Genomic DNA, 17,421 nt, shown 5'->3' with positions numbered 1-17,421 from the left:
TGATGTCATGTGTACGTCTCAAGCTTAATTTCTTGTTGCGGGCGCAGCTAGTGTATGTTGAGTTTTCGAATGTAATAGAAAGCTTTGCCGGCAAAATGCCCATCAATATTGTACGTACGTGCATGTATGATTAGAGTGATATAGAATATATACATACATATATATATATATATCTATATTAATATATTAGCATGTTCTGCATGACCTACATACGTAATTCATTTTATTCACGAACAAATAAATTAATTATAATAACAAGGTAGATTCCTAAGATTATATATAAATTAATGCAGCAGATCGATCATAGAACGGGATAACAAATACATGCACTCATACACACTATTCAGAACACGAGTTATTTTCCTATAAGCCCTCGATATTAATTTAGACGTACGTACAAAAACGACAGAATCACACATGCACATGAACAGAAAAAAAAAAAGAAAAAAAAAGACAGGTTTTGTTGCTGCAGGTACCTATATATATATATATATATATATATATATATATAAAATTGCATGAAAATGTCAAATTGTCCAATCTGATCCTCGTAAACTATATATATATATAGATATATCATTAGAGCATCTTATATAATTAGAGTAAATTATATGTAGGTATGCATGCATGAACATCCCTTTTTCGGGCATTTTGAGCAGATGACAAAAACACGCACGACGAGTGAAAGCATGCATGCATACGCACGAATTATGAATATCGATCGAAGAGAATATTTCTCACGAACTTCCGTTAAACTGCGGGCATGTAATAAGCATATCCAATATTCCGTAACACTAGGCTGGCCGGGACATCGACCACCTGTAATATACATTTTTATAATTACCACACGTTTGGCCTATTCTGTTCTGTTTTCTTGGAATCAAGCCTTGAGCTTTTTGATTCATGTGCTAGCTAGCTAGTAAGATTCCAAGGGACAAGATTAATCCATATCCATTAGAATATATATATATATATATATAGAGAGAGAGAGAGAGAGAGAGAGAGAGTAGTGTTAATTAAAGCTGACTCATGTGTAGCAATAATCGAAGACACGATGAATGCAGGCTATACTTAAATATTGTAAGTTGCAAAGCTGCGAATTAGTTACGGCCTGTACCAGATAACGTCTGCACAAAGAAAACATGTACGTGCTAAACATCATGTACGTGAAGCTAGCGTGCGGGTTCATACGTTCAATTCTATGTATATAGCGTTTCATGAAACCAAATGCGTGCCGATCGATCGAGCTTCTTATATGCTTTAATTTTCTCTTTTTTATTTGCTAACGTACCTAAACCAAACGTGTACCGATCGAGCTTCTTGAATTTGCAATATCATTGCCATAGCCGGCAGTGTGATGATTATTTAGTGCACGAATTTGTGGAGATTTATATCCCTAGCTAGCTATAATAAAAAATCTGGATCACCCTGGGTTTCAGCCCGGGTCTAATCCGGATCAACCCGTTTTGAGTTTCGGCCTGAGTTTGAAATTTAGATTCCAGTTCATGTATATCTGAATTCCCAAGTAGGTATCTGGATGAACACTCTTAATCAACTAGCTTATTTACCATTCGATGACTCACTCGATAGATATTAGACAAAAATAAAATACAAAAACAATAATATTATTGGATAGTTGTTTGAGGATAACACAGGCACCTGAGATCTATTAATTGTTATATATATCTACGTTATCTTATCAGAATTCAGAGTACTCACTAAACAGTACGTATATTATTATTTAAGAAAAAAATCATATGTTTCTAAAAAGAAAAATGATAAATATACGTCATTTTTTATAATATTTTATATAAAACTATTTTAAAATAAATGTTATTTTTAAAAATCCCATAATCTATCAAAATAAATATATCGTAGGAGGTAGATCAGTAGTAAGAAAATTACGTAAAAAGACGGGTCGATCTCGTAAAGAGCCCAAAGACCAGGACAGAACATAATTCCTTGAACACACATCCCGGGGCCACGGGAGTGATCTACCACGTGGTACCCGCTACCCGCACGTTCAAACCCTGATTTCAAGGTCTTATCCCCTCCCATCCACCATTTAAAACAGTTTCGGGATTGTGCAATATGTTCCTTCTTAACAGCCTTAAATTCCCCTCCAATTGCAATTAATTCTTATTTTAAGCTACAATTAAATTAACAAAAATATCTATTTTTTTAAATCTTGAAAAGACTCATATTTTTAATAACTTATAATTTTTATTTTTATTTTTATTTATAAAATTCATTTTATTAGTTTTGCTTTTAAATTCAATTTTTAAATTTTAAATTTTATCAATTTTAATATATAAATAACTGACACGTCAAGAAATAAATTTTTTATAATTATAAATAATATTTTTAATTTTTAATTAATTAACAGCTACTTCAGTAAAATCATAAAAAAATAATTTTTTTTATATAGAAGTCTTAGATCACATATATTCATCTAATAAATATGTACTTTATTATATTTGTTATAATATTTTAATGTTTAAATATGTATAAGTTTAAATAGAATGATAAAAATAATAAATTATATGTTAATTAAATAAAATTATGTGGTATAAAGTTTTTTTTTTTATAACATTTATCTAAATAAAATGAATGCAGGGACTTCAATTGTTACTACGGACCATATAAAAAAAAAAAAGAAAATGCAAAGACGGAAAAGGCTGAGGAGGACTAGGTCTAGAATATGTGAGTACATTAGTTTTGGATTAGTTAAATAGATTTTCATTTTTAAATTTAATAAATATCATTTATATTTATTTCACATTGAATTAACTCAATTATTTTTATCCAAAATATAAGTTACAGTAATTTTTTTTTCAAATATAAAAAGAATTATAACAAGTTTAAAAGTATTTTTTGAGATTATTATATTATAGATATGAAATTTTTATTCATATGAGATTTTACCATCTATATACATATGAGATTATTATATTATAGATTGTTAGATTGTGAAAATGAAATAAATATAATTGTTAGAGGTTATTGAAAATTATAAAAATAAAATAAAAATTAATTGAAAAAATATAAATAATAAAAAATAATAATATTTTATTATTATAAAGAATGTGATGATTAATTTAAGAGTAGTGCTATATCTCCTGAGAGATCTAACACGAAAATCTACCGAAAAGTCAAAAAGTTTTTTTTTATTTTTTATTTTTTTATTTTATGTATTTTTTTAATCATTCTAAATATTTAAAAAAAATAAAAAATTTATAACATTATTAAAAAATACTACTTAAAAAAAAAAAGCATTCAGGACACAAATTCGAATCTCAAAATATTTCTCTTAATTTAATATAGTCTTTAAATTTTGAAAGATTAGTTAAAAATAAAAAATTATATATTAATCAAAATTTAAAGATTGGAATAGTCAATACATGACACTGTGGCCATGTTTTCATACAACTATTCAGGACTTTGCAGTACGAAAGGAAAGAGAAGAGAGCATTAAACCGGGGCCGTCTCTGCTGCTGTGTTGTCGTTTCATCCTCCTTATCTACAGGCAAAGGTGGGGCCAGCACCTGGCTTAACAAACGTGGGCAGATCCAGCTAGAATAGAAACAACGACAACGACGATGCTCTCTCTCTCTCTCTTATTTTAATATAATTAAGTTGGTGATTGTGTGATCATTTATGTAATTGATTCCGCAAAATTGAGAAAAAAGGGCTTATTCAGCCTAAAGGTGGTAATTGGATGGGATACTGTTTCTTTTTTTTTAAAATTAGAAGAGATACCGAGACATGATGCATGTTACCTTAAAGAAAAATGATATTTATCATTTTTATACCACCTATTAATACATGATTTATCATTTTTATTATTTTATTTAAACATACATATTTTTGTATTAATATGTATGAAAACCGGAGTGTACATGGAATGGCCTAAGGAAGGTAAATATCATTTTTGGAACATGGATTTAGCTTACTTAGGGTTGAATAGAAAAATTATATTTTATCTTTTTAGCAGTCTTACATCACATACATGCTTTTATTTCTTATCTTTTTATATTTTGTTTCTTTTAGTAGGCATATAGTATATGGCTGCTGAGTAGAATAACTCTATTCAATAAATATGGTTCAACCCATTCTATATGTATACACCTCTTTGATCTCACTCCAATCCGTAGAATACATATAGAAATTGTAAGAGATTCAAGTCCTCTTCAAGCAACAATTGATCTCAAATTCTCAAATTAAAGAGAAATATATGCAACTCAATCGCGATGTCAAATACCTCTTGCCTCCTGGCTATTATACTGCATGCATGGTCGATCGATATTATAATGGAACCACTCCTATAATATCTACAAGAGCTGGCATATATTTGTATTCTTTCATTGCCTTTCAATATGAAGAGCTATACAACTTAAAAGTACAACTTAAAAGTCTTCTTAAGTACGAGGGTATCTCTATTTAAAAAAAATATATCATCGATTTATTTGGAAAATATAGAATATTCCTATGCATATAATATATATATATATATATTATTGAGAGGTGGCTTTAATCCTGTTAAAAAAGTACCTCTAAGGATTGGTCACTCGAGTAGTGTCTCTGCTGCTCGAGCTGAGACTCGCCCAGTGAGTTCGCTCATCTGCTGCTCGACAATGAGTTCGAGCTGGACACAAATAGAGAGCTTCGCTCGACACTTGCTCAACTCTCAACTCGAGCGGGATAGCTTCTATAGAGTTCGCTCATCAGCTGCTTGACACTCAGCTCGAGCAGTATGCAGTATGGCATCCAGAGAGATTCGCTCGACACCCGCTCTACTCTCAGCTCCAGCGGTGTCTCACTTAGTGAGTTCGCTCATTTGCTGCTCGACAATGAGTTCGAGCTGGACACAAACAGAGAGTTTTGCTCGACACCTGCTCGACTCTCAGCTCGAGCGAGATAGCTTCTAGAGAGTTCACTCATCAGCTGCTCGACACTCAACTTGAGCGGGATGCCAACCCTAACGTTCGCTCGAGAGAATGTTCGTAAATCAAGGTTCGTGCTGCTACAGTATAAATATGAATATTTCAACATTCATTTATGACTTTTAAAAAGAGAGATCCTCTTTGTGATATTCCCAAGTGTGTTTTGACACTTTGAGAATAGGGTTTTGTAATCAATCTTTGTACTCCATTTTTTGTTGATAGTGAATTCATTGAGACCGACTCCACCAGTGGACGTAAGCTCACAATGAACTGAACCACTTAAATTTTAGTGTTCTTTGTGTGTTTGTTCTTATTTCCTTTATTTCTATTTTGCTTCCGCTATTATTTACTTCAACTTAGCCTTTTGATAACCGATTTATTCCCAATATACTGGTATCAGAGCGCCAGGCTCTGTGCAAAATCTTGAGGGATGGTTATGGTAAAGTTTGAAGTGGAGAAATTCGATGGTCAGAACAGCTTTAGCTTATGGCGCATCAAGATGAAGGCTTTGCTGCGACAACAAGGCTTGTTGAAAGTATTGGACGGAAGGTATTCGATGATTCTCCTGCACCGACAATAGAAGATGAAGAAAAGGCACATAGAGCCATTTTGTTGTCATTATCGGATGGAGTTTTTAGAGAAGTTGCCAATGAGGAGACCACTACCGGTCTTTGGTCTAAGCTTGAGAGTTTGTATATGGAGAAATCTCTCACTAACCGTTTGTATCTTAAACAACGATTATATACGCTCAAAATGAAGGAAGATACTTCTATCTCTGAACACTTAGATGAATTTAATAAGATTATTATGGATTTGAGAAATATTGACATTAAGTTTGAAGAAGAGGATCAACCCTTAATTGTTTAGTAATCGTTGCCTATGTCATTTGATAACTTCGTGAATTCAATGTTGCATGGTAGAGATACTATTTCCTTAGCAAATGTGAAGTCTGTTTTGAACTCTAAGGAATTGAGAACAAAATTGAATTTGAAGGGATGGATCATCAACCCAGCGGTTTGTTTGTTAAGGGTTCCTTTAGTAGGGGTAGATCAAATGAGAGAAATTCAGAGAAGAACATGGGTAAATTCAGGGACAGTTTACAGTCAAAATTTAATAAGAAAAATGTTAAATGTCATTACAATCATAAATTGGTCATTACAAAAATGAGTGTCCTAAATTGAAAAATAAAGAGGAATGCACTAGTTCCTCTAATGTTGTTAGCGTTGCTGATGAAAAGTCTAACTGCGTAGATATTGTCCTAGCAATTAGCGGCCCAAATAGTCACTATGATGACAAATGGGTCATGGACTCAGCTTGTACTTTTCACATGTGTCCCAAGAATGATTGGTTCACTACCTATGAGCCAGTCAACGGTGGTTCCGTTTTGATGGGAATTGATATGGCGTGTAAAATTGTTGGGGTGGGTTTAGTTAGGATTAATATGTTTGATGGGATTATTAGGACATTGTCTAACGTGCAACACATTCCAGATTTGAAAAAAAATCTTATTTCCTTAGGCACTCTTGGTTCTTTAGGTTTTCAGTACACCGGTGAAAGTAGAGCTATTAGAGTCAGTAAAGGCTCCATGATTGTAATAAAAAGAGATAAGACAGATGATCTTTATTTCCTTCAAGGTAGTATAGTGACAAGTGCAGCTACGGTGTCTGTTTTAGATAATCCTAACTGAGACATTATCTATCTATGGCACATGCATTTGGGTCACATGAGTGAAAATGGGATGTCTATTATGAGTAAGCAGAGTTTGTTGTGTGATCAGAAGATAGAAAAACTTGAATTCTGTGAACATAGTATGCTTGGAAAACAGTGCAGGGTTCAATTTACTACAGGGGTTCACAGAACTAAAAGTATTGTGGACTATATTCATTCTAATATTTGGGGTCCATGCTCTGTTTCATTGAAAGGTGGAGCCTAGTATTTGCTTACTTTTATTGTTGATTACTCACGGAAGGTTTGAGTTTATTTTTTAAAAGACAAGAACAACGTATTTGCTAACTTTAAACAGTAGAAGGTTTTGATTGAAAATCAAACAGGCAAGAAGGTTAAGCGACTCCAAACCAACAATGGTATGAAATTTTACAGATGTGACATTGATGGATTTTGCAAACATGAAGGCATAGTGAGGCACCACACAATGAGACATACTCCATAGAAAAATAGTGTAGCTGAACGGATGAATAAGACTCTCTTGGAGAGAGTCCGCAATATGCTTTCAAATGCTGGCTTGTCTAAAGATTTCTGGACTGAAGCAATCGACACAGCTTGCTATTTGGTTAACTGCTCTCTAGCCACAGCTACTGGTTTAAAAACTCCAAATGAGGTATGGTCTGGTACTCCCTGTGATTATTCCAATTTAAAGATTTTTGGTTATCCTGCATATTTCTATGTGAATGATGGAAAACTTGAGCCAATGGTAAAGAAAGGCATATTTATTGGATATGCTAGTGGGGTGAAATGATTTAGGATATGGTGTACTGATCTTAAATCACCCAAGTTTGTAATTAGTAAGGATGTAGTATTTGATAAACAGTTTATGCTTAATCCGAGAAAGGAGTTTACTGTGCCTACATTTGAAGAACAAGATAATGGCAAGAAGGTGGAGTTGCAGGTTGAGGCTTCAAAAAGGGTGCCAAGTGGCACCCAAGATTATGCTATTACTGATGAGCATGATATTGATTTTGATGATGGCACACAGGGTGAGCAAGACTACAATATTGCAACTAGTAGACAGATGAGGCATATCAAACCACCTCAAAGATATGCTCATGTAGACATGGTGATGTATGCACATACTACAACAAAGGAGATAGATGGTCAGGAGCCTTCCAGTTATTCAGAAGCTGTCAAAAGTAAGGAATGTGCGCAATGGTGTGCAACGATGACTGAGGAGATTGAGTCTCTTCACAATAATCAAACTTGGGATTTGGTTAAGTTATCTAAGAAGACGAAGACCGTTGGCTACAAATGGGTCTTCAAAAGAAAAAAGGAAATCCAAGGTGTTGTAGATGCAAGGTACAAGACAAGCTTAGTTGCAAAAGGCTACAGTCAGAGAGAATACATTGATTTCAATGAAGTTTTTTCTCCATTTGTGAAATACAGCTCAATTAGGGTGTTGCTTGCCAAGGTGGCAATGCATGACCTAGAGCTTCAACAACTTGATGTTAAAACAACGTTCCTGTATGGTGAGCTTGAGGAGATCATTTACATGCATCCGCCAGAGGGGTTAATTGTTCAAGGAAAGGAAATAATGTGTGTAGATTGAAGAAATCATTGTATGGTTTGAAGCAGTCTCCGAGGTAATGGTATAAATGTTTTGATTCCTTTCTGATAGATCATGGCTATGTGAGGAGTAATTATGATAGTTGCATTTATCACAGGTTGTTATCTGATGAGTTTTTCATTTATTTCCTACTTTATGTTGATGATATGCTTATTGCTGCTAAAAGCATATCTGACATTAGTTTGTTGAAAACCTAACTCCGAAATGAGTTTGAAATGAAAGATCTAGGTGATGCAATGAAGATTTTAGGGATGGAGATCCATAGAGACAGGAAAGCTGGATAGTTGTACTTGTCCCAAGGAAAGTACATTGAGAAAGCTTTTCAGAGATTTGGAATGTCTAATTCCAAACCAGTAAGTACACCACTTGCTACACATTTTAAACTGTCAGCATCCCTATCTTTTCAGACGGATGAGGAGGAACGGTTCATGGCTAGTATTCCTTATTCCAGTGCAGTTGGCAGTATTATGTATATAATGGTTTGTACTCGTCCAAATATTTCACAAGCAGTGTGTGTTGTTAGCAGGTACATGGCTAATCCAGGTAGAGCTCATTGGTAGGCTGTGAATTAGATACTCAGGTATTTAAGAGGTACTTCGAATCTTGGTTTAATCTTTGATATAGAAACTGACTACGATTCAAGGGTGGTTTGTTATGTTAATTTTGAGTATGTTGGGGACTTGGATAAGAGAATATCATTGATAGGGTATGTTTTCACTTTGTGTAGTTCTGCTATTAGTTGGAAAAGAATACTACAATCTACTGTTGCTTTATCAACTACAGAAGCAAAGTATATAGTAGCAGCTGAGACTGTTAAGGAAGCCATTTGGTTGAAAGGTCTGATCAGTGATTTGGGTTGATAGCTGGATGTAATTTCAATGTTTTGTGATAGTCAGAGTGCAATACATTTGACCAAAAATCAAATATATCATGAGAAAACAAAACATATTGATGTCATGTATCATCTTCTTCGAGAAATTGTTACAAAAGGCGTGTTAGAAATTCAGAAGATTACTACTAAAAATCCAGTAGATATGATGACAAAGTCGATTTCAGTTTACAAGTTCAAACTTTGTTTGTACTTGATTGATGTTCGAGGTATCTGATTCCCTTAGGGGATTTGGTGGAGGGGGTCAGTTCTTTGGTTAATGAATTCTTGTTAGGCTTTGTAGAATTCAAGCCAAGGTGGAGGTTTGTTGAGAGGTGGCTTGAATCCTGTTGAAAAAGCACCTCTAAGGATTGGTCACTCGAACGGTGTCTCTGTCACTAGAGCAAAGACTCACTCAGTGAGTTCACTCATCTGCTGCTCGACACTGAGCTCGAGCTGGACACAAACAGAGCTTCACTCAGCATCCACTCGACTCTTAACTCTTGCGGGATGGCTTCTACAGAGTTCGCTCATCAGCTGCTCAACACTCAACTGGAGCAGTATGGCATCCAGAGAGTTTCGCTCAATACCCACTCAACACTTAGCTTGAGCAGGATGACAACCCTAACGTTTGCTCGAGTGAATGTTTGTAAATTAGGGTTTGCATCGCTACAGTATAAATATGAATGTTTTAACATTTATTTATGACTTTTAAACCTTTTAAGGATACTGACTTTTGTAGTTGAAAAGAGAGGCCCTTTTTGTGATATTCCTAAGAGTGTTTTGACACTTTGAGAATTGGATTTTGTAATTAATCTCTGTACTCCATCTTTTATTGATAGTGTATTCATTGAGACTGACCCCGCCAGTGGACGTAGGCTCACATTGAGCTGAACCACTTAAATCTTGGTATTCTTTGTGTATTTGTTCTTATTCCCTTTATTTCTATTTTGCTTCGGTAATTATTTACTTCAACTTAGACTTTTGATAACCGGTCTATTCCCAACATATATATATATATATATATTCTCGATAAAAGATTATTATAAATTCTCATAGATTCCTAGCTATGTACACATCTGGTGGGCTGATTATTTATGTTAATTTGTTTTTGAATGAATTCAATCCATCCTACGAAAAGCTCGGGAGAGAAGCCTTAATATTTTGTATAAAAGTGAGATGGAATTGGTTGATATTAATTCGGAGGAAAGTTCTATACACCATACTACCATCTCACTTTTATCTTACGAAGTATGATGTGGCACATTTATCATCATTAAATGATCATTTATAGCATGCTTCTTTATCATCTAATGGTGATGAATGTGCCACATACTACTTAGTATGATCAAAATAGGATGAGAGTGTGGTGTATAACATTACTTTTTATATTAGTTGAAGTCCATTCTGTTAGAGACCAACCACATTATACGAGTCAACAGGATGAAAAACACAGAAATGATTACATATATATATATATATATATATCTTTCTATTTCACCAAACATTCCTTTGTCTTTTTGTATATAATTGCTTAATAACTTTGTCATATGTAATTGCCTGCTTTTCAAAAAAGAAAAAAAAAGACTTGTTATGCGCTAGCTTCTTCTTCCTTGACTAGCGAATTGATAGTAGACTTGGGATTTGCTAATTTTATTAGAACTTATACTTGAATTCTAAGGCTAAAAGTTTAAGAGATATAGACACTGTACATGAATTGAGCACTCTTACAGTACTATATGCATTGTTTGCCAAACTGCTCGGGATTATAGAGAGATAAAATTGCGAAGCCAAGCATGTGTTCAAGTAAATCTGGTTGGCATGCAGAAAATGGAAGGGTACGTTGAGTAACCATATATGTGGATTCCTCCAAGCATCATTTACCATGATTTTCTGGAATAAACATAACTGAGAAGGCCCACATGCATCACATGCATGCATGTTACCTGAAGAACCATGGTGAGATGGAGGCAATTCAGTTTTAAAGTGAAAACATATGCCCTGTTTGTATCATACATGCATACAGTGCCTTCATGCATGCAAGGTCAAAGGTGGAAGAGTCCTTGTATACATTGTACACTCACATACTCATGCCCATGTCCTGATCAATACTACACTAGATTAGTGCATGGTTGCGCTCAATTGTCGGTACATGAATGCTGCACCATTCTCTCTCTCTCTCTCTCTCTCTCTCTCTCTCTCTATGTGTTTAACTTGCTTTGATGAATAATTCAATCGATTCCATTGGCAAATAACAATTTAATTAGTTTCGCTTTGAAGTGGTCATGTACGTTTTAGCCTTTTAGATCAACAGCCAATAAGTTATCGCCACTTCACCAATGTACATTGTAACACAATGGTATGACTACATCAAAACACCTAAAATACCCTACGTCTTTTACTTCTATTTTGCTTCTCGTTGCAGTCTCCCATCGCCACCCAACCATTTCCATGCCAATAGCTTGACGCCAACGACAGGCAGCCCGACGTAGCCACCCATAGCCATTTCGATGCCAACCAGTCAGCCATCACGCATTTCGTCGCCACCGACAACCACCATGCAGTCTGACGTGGCATCATCGTCGACCTCCATTGTTTGTTTTCTGTGTTTTCATGGTTTTTGAAGATGCGTTTTATTTTTTGTAGATGCATTTTTTGAAGTTGCTTAAATTTTGGTTTGTATTCACATGCTTAAATTTGATTAGAGTCTCATTTTTTTTCTCTTGCCATCTTTAAACTTGATGTACCAAAGGTACAATAAACTGCAAAAACTTATGCAAATTTTGTGGAGTGACTTCGACTGCAAGGGATATAGAACAAGGAAAAAAGATTGAGTTTCTTTTTGTTTTCTGAAAACATTTCTTAAAATCTATTTTTAAACCACAACCTATACTCTTAGCTAATTAATGGTGCCTTACTTTCTACTCAAAGATAACCAGATTTCCAAAACATAAGTTATCCTTTCCCAAACTAGGAAGCATGGAGAGATTGCATTGTATATAACTATATGAGTTACATCAAAGCTCATGATCTATCTAAAAGATGAACCCTTAAATAGAGCTATGGCGTGGGGAAATTGAACAAGCATTAACTCCCTATGTACATGCCTAAAATCTAGATATAAAGATCCTGAACTACCACTCAACTTTATGTTTTTAGAAACCAAGTATAGAACAAAAAAATAAAGATAAAGAATGTGAAAAAAATGAAATTGTTAAAAAAGAATGAAGAGAAGAATCAACAGCTTGGCATAAATTACCATGAAACTTTTAGTCCCGCAGTAAAGCCAACAACGATTCGGCTCATCTTTTCCATTGTAGTCTCTCACAGCTAGCCACTGCACTAGTTAGATATTGAAAATGCTTTATTGCATGGTACTCTAATTGATTATGTTTTCATGCAGCAGCCTCGAGGCTTTGTGGATTAAGTTCATCCAGAATATGTGTGCAAGCTTAACAAAGCTCTTTATGGCCTCAAGCAGGCACCAAGAGCTTGGTTTGCTCAGCTCAGCTTATGGTTAGCTGAGTATGGTTTCCTAGCCTCTAAAGCTGGCCTTTCACTCTTTATACTCAATCATGGTGATACTCGTGTTTTTCTACTTGTTTATGTCGATGATATAGTAATCATTGCATTTAAGTCGTCTGTCATCAACACTTTAATTCATGACATGAGCATTGCATTTCCAGTTCGTGACTTGGGTCTTTTATTATTTTTCCTTGGTCTAGAAATTGATTAAACATCTACTTGTATTTTAATTTCTCAAAGGAATCAAACACCTTCTCACACGTAGCAACATGTTGCAGGCCAAACCTATGTCCTCCCCAATGGCCTCATCCCTCAAACTTTCCAAATTTGACTCCCCTGACTTTGATGACCCTACATTGTATTGTAGCTTGGTTGGAGGTCTTCAATACCTCTCATTAACCAGACCTGATATATCCTTTATAGTGAATAAAATCTGTCAATTTATGCACTCACCGAAACTCACTCACTGGTGTGCACTGAAAAGAATTCTAAGATACCTCAAAGGTACCATAAACCGTGGTCTCTTTGTTGCATCTCCATCCAGTTTTGTTCTTCAAGCATATTCCGATGAGGATTGTGGTGGTTGCCCCAATGACTAAAGATCCATAGGAGGCTTCTGCATATTTATTGGCAAGCATCTTATATCTTGGAGCTCAAAGAAACAAAAAATTGCAGCAAGATCCTCCACTGGAGTGGAATACAAGTCCTTAGCATCCACAGCTACATAATTGATATGGCTTCAAACACTTATTCGAGAACTCGGGTTGCATTTACATCAAGCACCAACACTTTGGTGTGACAATCTTGGAGCCACCTATCTATGTGCTAATCCAGTTTATCACTCAAAAACAAAGCACATGGATATAGATTATCACTTTGTCAGTGATCGTGTTGTTGCCAATACATTAAAAATTTCCTTTTGCAGCTCCAAAGACCAAATTGCTTATGTTCTTACTCAGCTAATAGTTGCAAAAAAATTCAATCACTTCAAGTCAAGTCTCAATGTGGTTGACACTCCCTTGGATTCAATGGGACGTATTAGCATATGTGCTTCTAATGTAAATACTGTCACATAGCAAACAGTCACACACACAGCACATCACACTATTGCACCTACAATAAAGCCATAACAGATTCTAGAATCATGCACATGCAGAGTATAGTTGTGATGGTTGCTCTCTACTGTGATGTAACAACAAATATTCTTTGATTCCCTTGTAAAGTCTATACATAGACCACTGCTTACATTATGGAAATTTAAGATTTTTCCTCAATTCTACTAACTTAACATGGGATGTTTTTAAAACGAGAATGTTAATCTTTTATTAAGGAAATCTTTATATTAATAACTGTAATGTAAATTAACCACCTAATTACAAAACTCGCATCGATTATTATGATCTATGATCTATATATAGAATCAAATATAAAGATAAAATTGTTCTTGTAAACACAATTTGCAAGCCTTAATTTGTATGGACAATGGGACATGATCATCAAAGACAAGACACCCGGCGTGTCATGAGTTGATAACGAAACATATTATACAAGATCATCAAGGACGACGTAAAACAACCTTACATAAAGTTGGTTTTGGACCGACCAAATTTGATGATTTAGGGGTTGGCTTGTTGTCCGAGAGGTGGACCCCCACAATCTCGATCCACATTGGTCTATATATTTCGAACTGTTTTAAAAAGTGATGATGTGGCGAAAGCCTAATTTAAGTTGGTGAGGCATCCAACGCACCTCCTATTATTTCATTAGCCAACCCATGGAGAAGTAGGGCGCATTATATATGAGAACGATATGCAAAAACCAAAATATCGGGTCCGTCTATAATAGGAATTAGCTAGATTGATGATGTGGTATGACGCCATTGTTAGCAGAAATAGTGAAAAAGAAATTTAAATGTCGATCTTCATTTTAAAGTAGTTCATACTAAACTATATATTTAAATGTGTCATATAAGCAAGTGATTGGGTTGACAAAATGTCAAATGAAATATAGTATTGCTATTAAAAAAAATATGATGATGAGTTCTATGCATGAAAAGTAAGATACTAGTTTGTAATGTATATTATTATTATTAAAAATAAAGTACGTACTTCATGATCAATAAAATACTGATCGAGTTTAGTTTGATATAATACCGATCTTTAAGCGATCAAACGGCGGCAGAGAAATCACTTCTCCGGTCAGTTTTTACGGGAGACCGGACAGAGACAGCAGCGTAATAGGGAAGGAGACGTTGTAGGGTAACCCGTTAGACAAAAGAAGGTAGGCCATTGGACGACCCCACGTGTTGCCAATACCCCATGAGCGTGTTGGGTTGAAAGCTCTAGTTGGGAGTGTGCGCACCACAAGAACCTTAACCATGCAGCAAACCCTAGCCTGTCTCGCACAACAACATGTTTTGTCCCAAACAGAGCCAAAACCACCTTGCGCGTGACAGCAATACTTGATCGGCTACTTTGAAAACTATATATGTCGACTGTGGGGATTCTTAAAAAGTTTAGGACACTGGCAATTAGCTGAGTTGGGGGATAAACTACCCTACCAAACAAACCGGAAATGCCTTGGAGGAACATTAATTTCTTCAAGGTTTCAAGGCCGCCACTTAGGTGTTACAGCTAGCTAGCAAGCAAGAATTTTATCACACCAATACGTACGAATCTTCTCTTTTAAGAAAAATACTATTTTTTTTTTTTTCTCATCGATACTAGTTATAGCATCGATCTAAAAGCCTGTCTATTTAAGTGATTGACATATAAAATAATTTAAAGAGTTTTGTTACTCATCATCTCAAGCATCATACATTATATATACTTATTTTTATTTTTTTAACATTATTTTTTTTATTCCTTCTAAACTATTAATTGAGTTTTTCTACTCATCATCTATATATCATACATTTGGTAAGTGAAAAGAAATAAAAAATCTAAAAATCATATGTAGTGTATGATGTGCATAAAGATGATGAGTAGAATTTTTCTTCCCATAATATTATAGTACTATGGTAGATAGGATAGATCAGTACTAAAGGCGAAACTCAGCCACTAAGGAACGTAAAAGACTAATGAGTACTCATGGACCATGTATATCATGATGGGTACGCGCGTATTTTGTAAGATGAGAAACAGTCACGAAACACTGAAGTACTGGACCCATATTATAAAGAACACTATTGAACCTGTTACTATCATTTGAAAGATTTGGTCTAAGACACAGTTTACAGAAGATCTTTATTGACACGAGAATGTAATTGAGCCATGTATTTTGTTTATGTAGCTTTCATATTGTCAACCGATGATGCTTAAAAGAAGGCTGTACATGGACAAGTTAGGCTGTGTTGATGGAGCATCATCAAGATTTACAGACATCTAATTAGTGATCAATCCATTAATACTTGTAATATGGCTAATTCCAAATGCTGTCGGCCGGTGCAATTAATTGAGTTTTGTTTTGTTGCAAGGAAAAAAGAAAATTATATCTAACATGAATATATATATATATATATATATATATTTATCAGGATCAGTACTGTTTTCAAATGATTTGGCAAAACAATTATAATTAGAAGCGATACAGTACGCATTAATATTTATAAGTACTTATAAATTAGGTATTGACAGCAAAAGTATTAATTAATTGGTCTAATCACATATATGCAGATTTTTGGAATGTAGGATAGGAACAGAGAATTAGGAATTTTATGATCTATTTATTAAGTTTAATAAATCATATCATTTCATGACTACTTAGTAATTAAGACATTTAGAACTACTTGGAGATGAAAGAAAATGAAAGAGGTTCTTATCTTGTCTCATTCAAAGAACATTAAATTGAAAACTAGAATATCAATATATATATATATATATATATATATATAGACATTAAAATGCTTGTTCCTGACGTAGCCGGTCAGTTTTCATCGATGGTAGTCGGCTGTGTCGGTTTCTGTTTATCTCTATATAAGATCTCACAAAATTAATAAACTCACAAATGATTGAAATTTCATATGATATATTAGATTTACTTTATAATAAAAATAGTTTTATAATCTAACGTATCACACATTAAATTACGTCAATTTGTAAATTTATTTTTGTAAAATTTCTTTACGACTAAAGCTTTTTCATAAAAGACAACATATGTCGATTTGATGACTAGTCTTAATTCCTAGCTAGAGAGACATCATGAGTTGTCATTAATTGACCTCTATATAATAGTCTAATTAATGTTGAGCAACAAACATTAATATAGTGAACGCCAGCCAAACTGGGCTACATTGTGATAAGGAGAGTACGTTCGTATTCGGTGTAACTGTGCAAGGTTCCTATCAATATGAATTACCCTAAAACGTATTTTTACCTTTGGCCAGATCGATCATGATCTCCTATAATATCATGTTGGAATACAAACTGAATGACTGAAGTTTCCTACATTTTTTTTAGTTGGTTTTGATTATTTGAACAAAAAAACCCAATATACAATATATATAGATCACAAGCCCGTACCAAGAAATTAGTGATCAGAATGTGCCATTTGAACTGATCCAAGATGTAAATTAATATTAATTATAGCTGCGTTTAAAAGGAAATGATTTATATAAGTTCTAAATAGATAAATTTTGTGTAAACTTCTAAAAAAGAAATGGATCATAACCTGAGAAAGTGTGAAAAAAAAAATATTAATTTTTTTTAACGAGATTTACTTTTTTTTTACAAAAGACTTGGAGAAAAATTGTATATTTAAAATTTGTAATTAAAATTAATAATCTTAAA

The sequence above is a fragment of the Juglans microcarpa x Juglans regia genome, chromosome 2D (assembly GCF_004785595.1).
Source record: "Juglans microcarpa x Juglans regia isolate MS1-56 chromosome 2D, Jm3101_v1.0, whole genome shotgun sequence".
Lineage (NCBI taxonomy): Eukaryota > Viridiplantae > Streptophyta > Magnoliopsida > Fagales > Juglandaceae > Juglans > Juglans microcarpa x Juglans regia.
Note: the sequence above shows the minus strand (reverse complement) of the source record.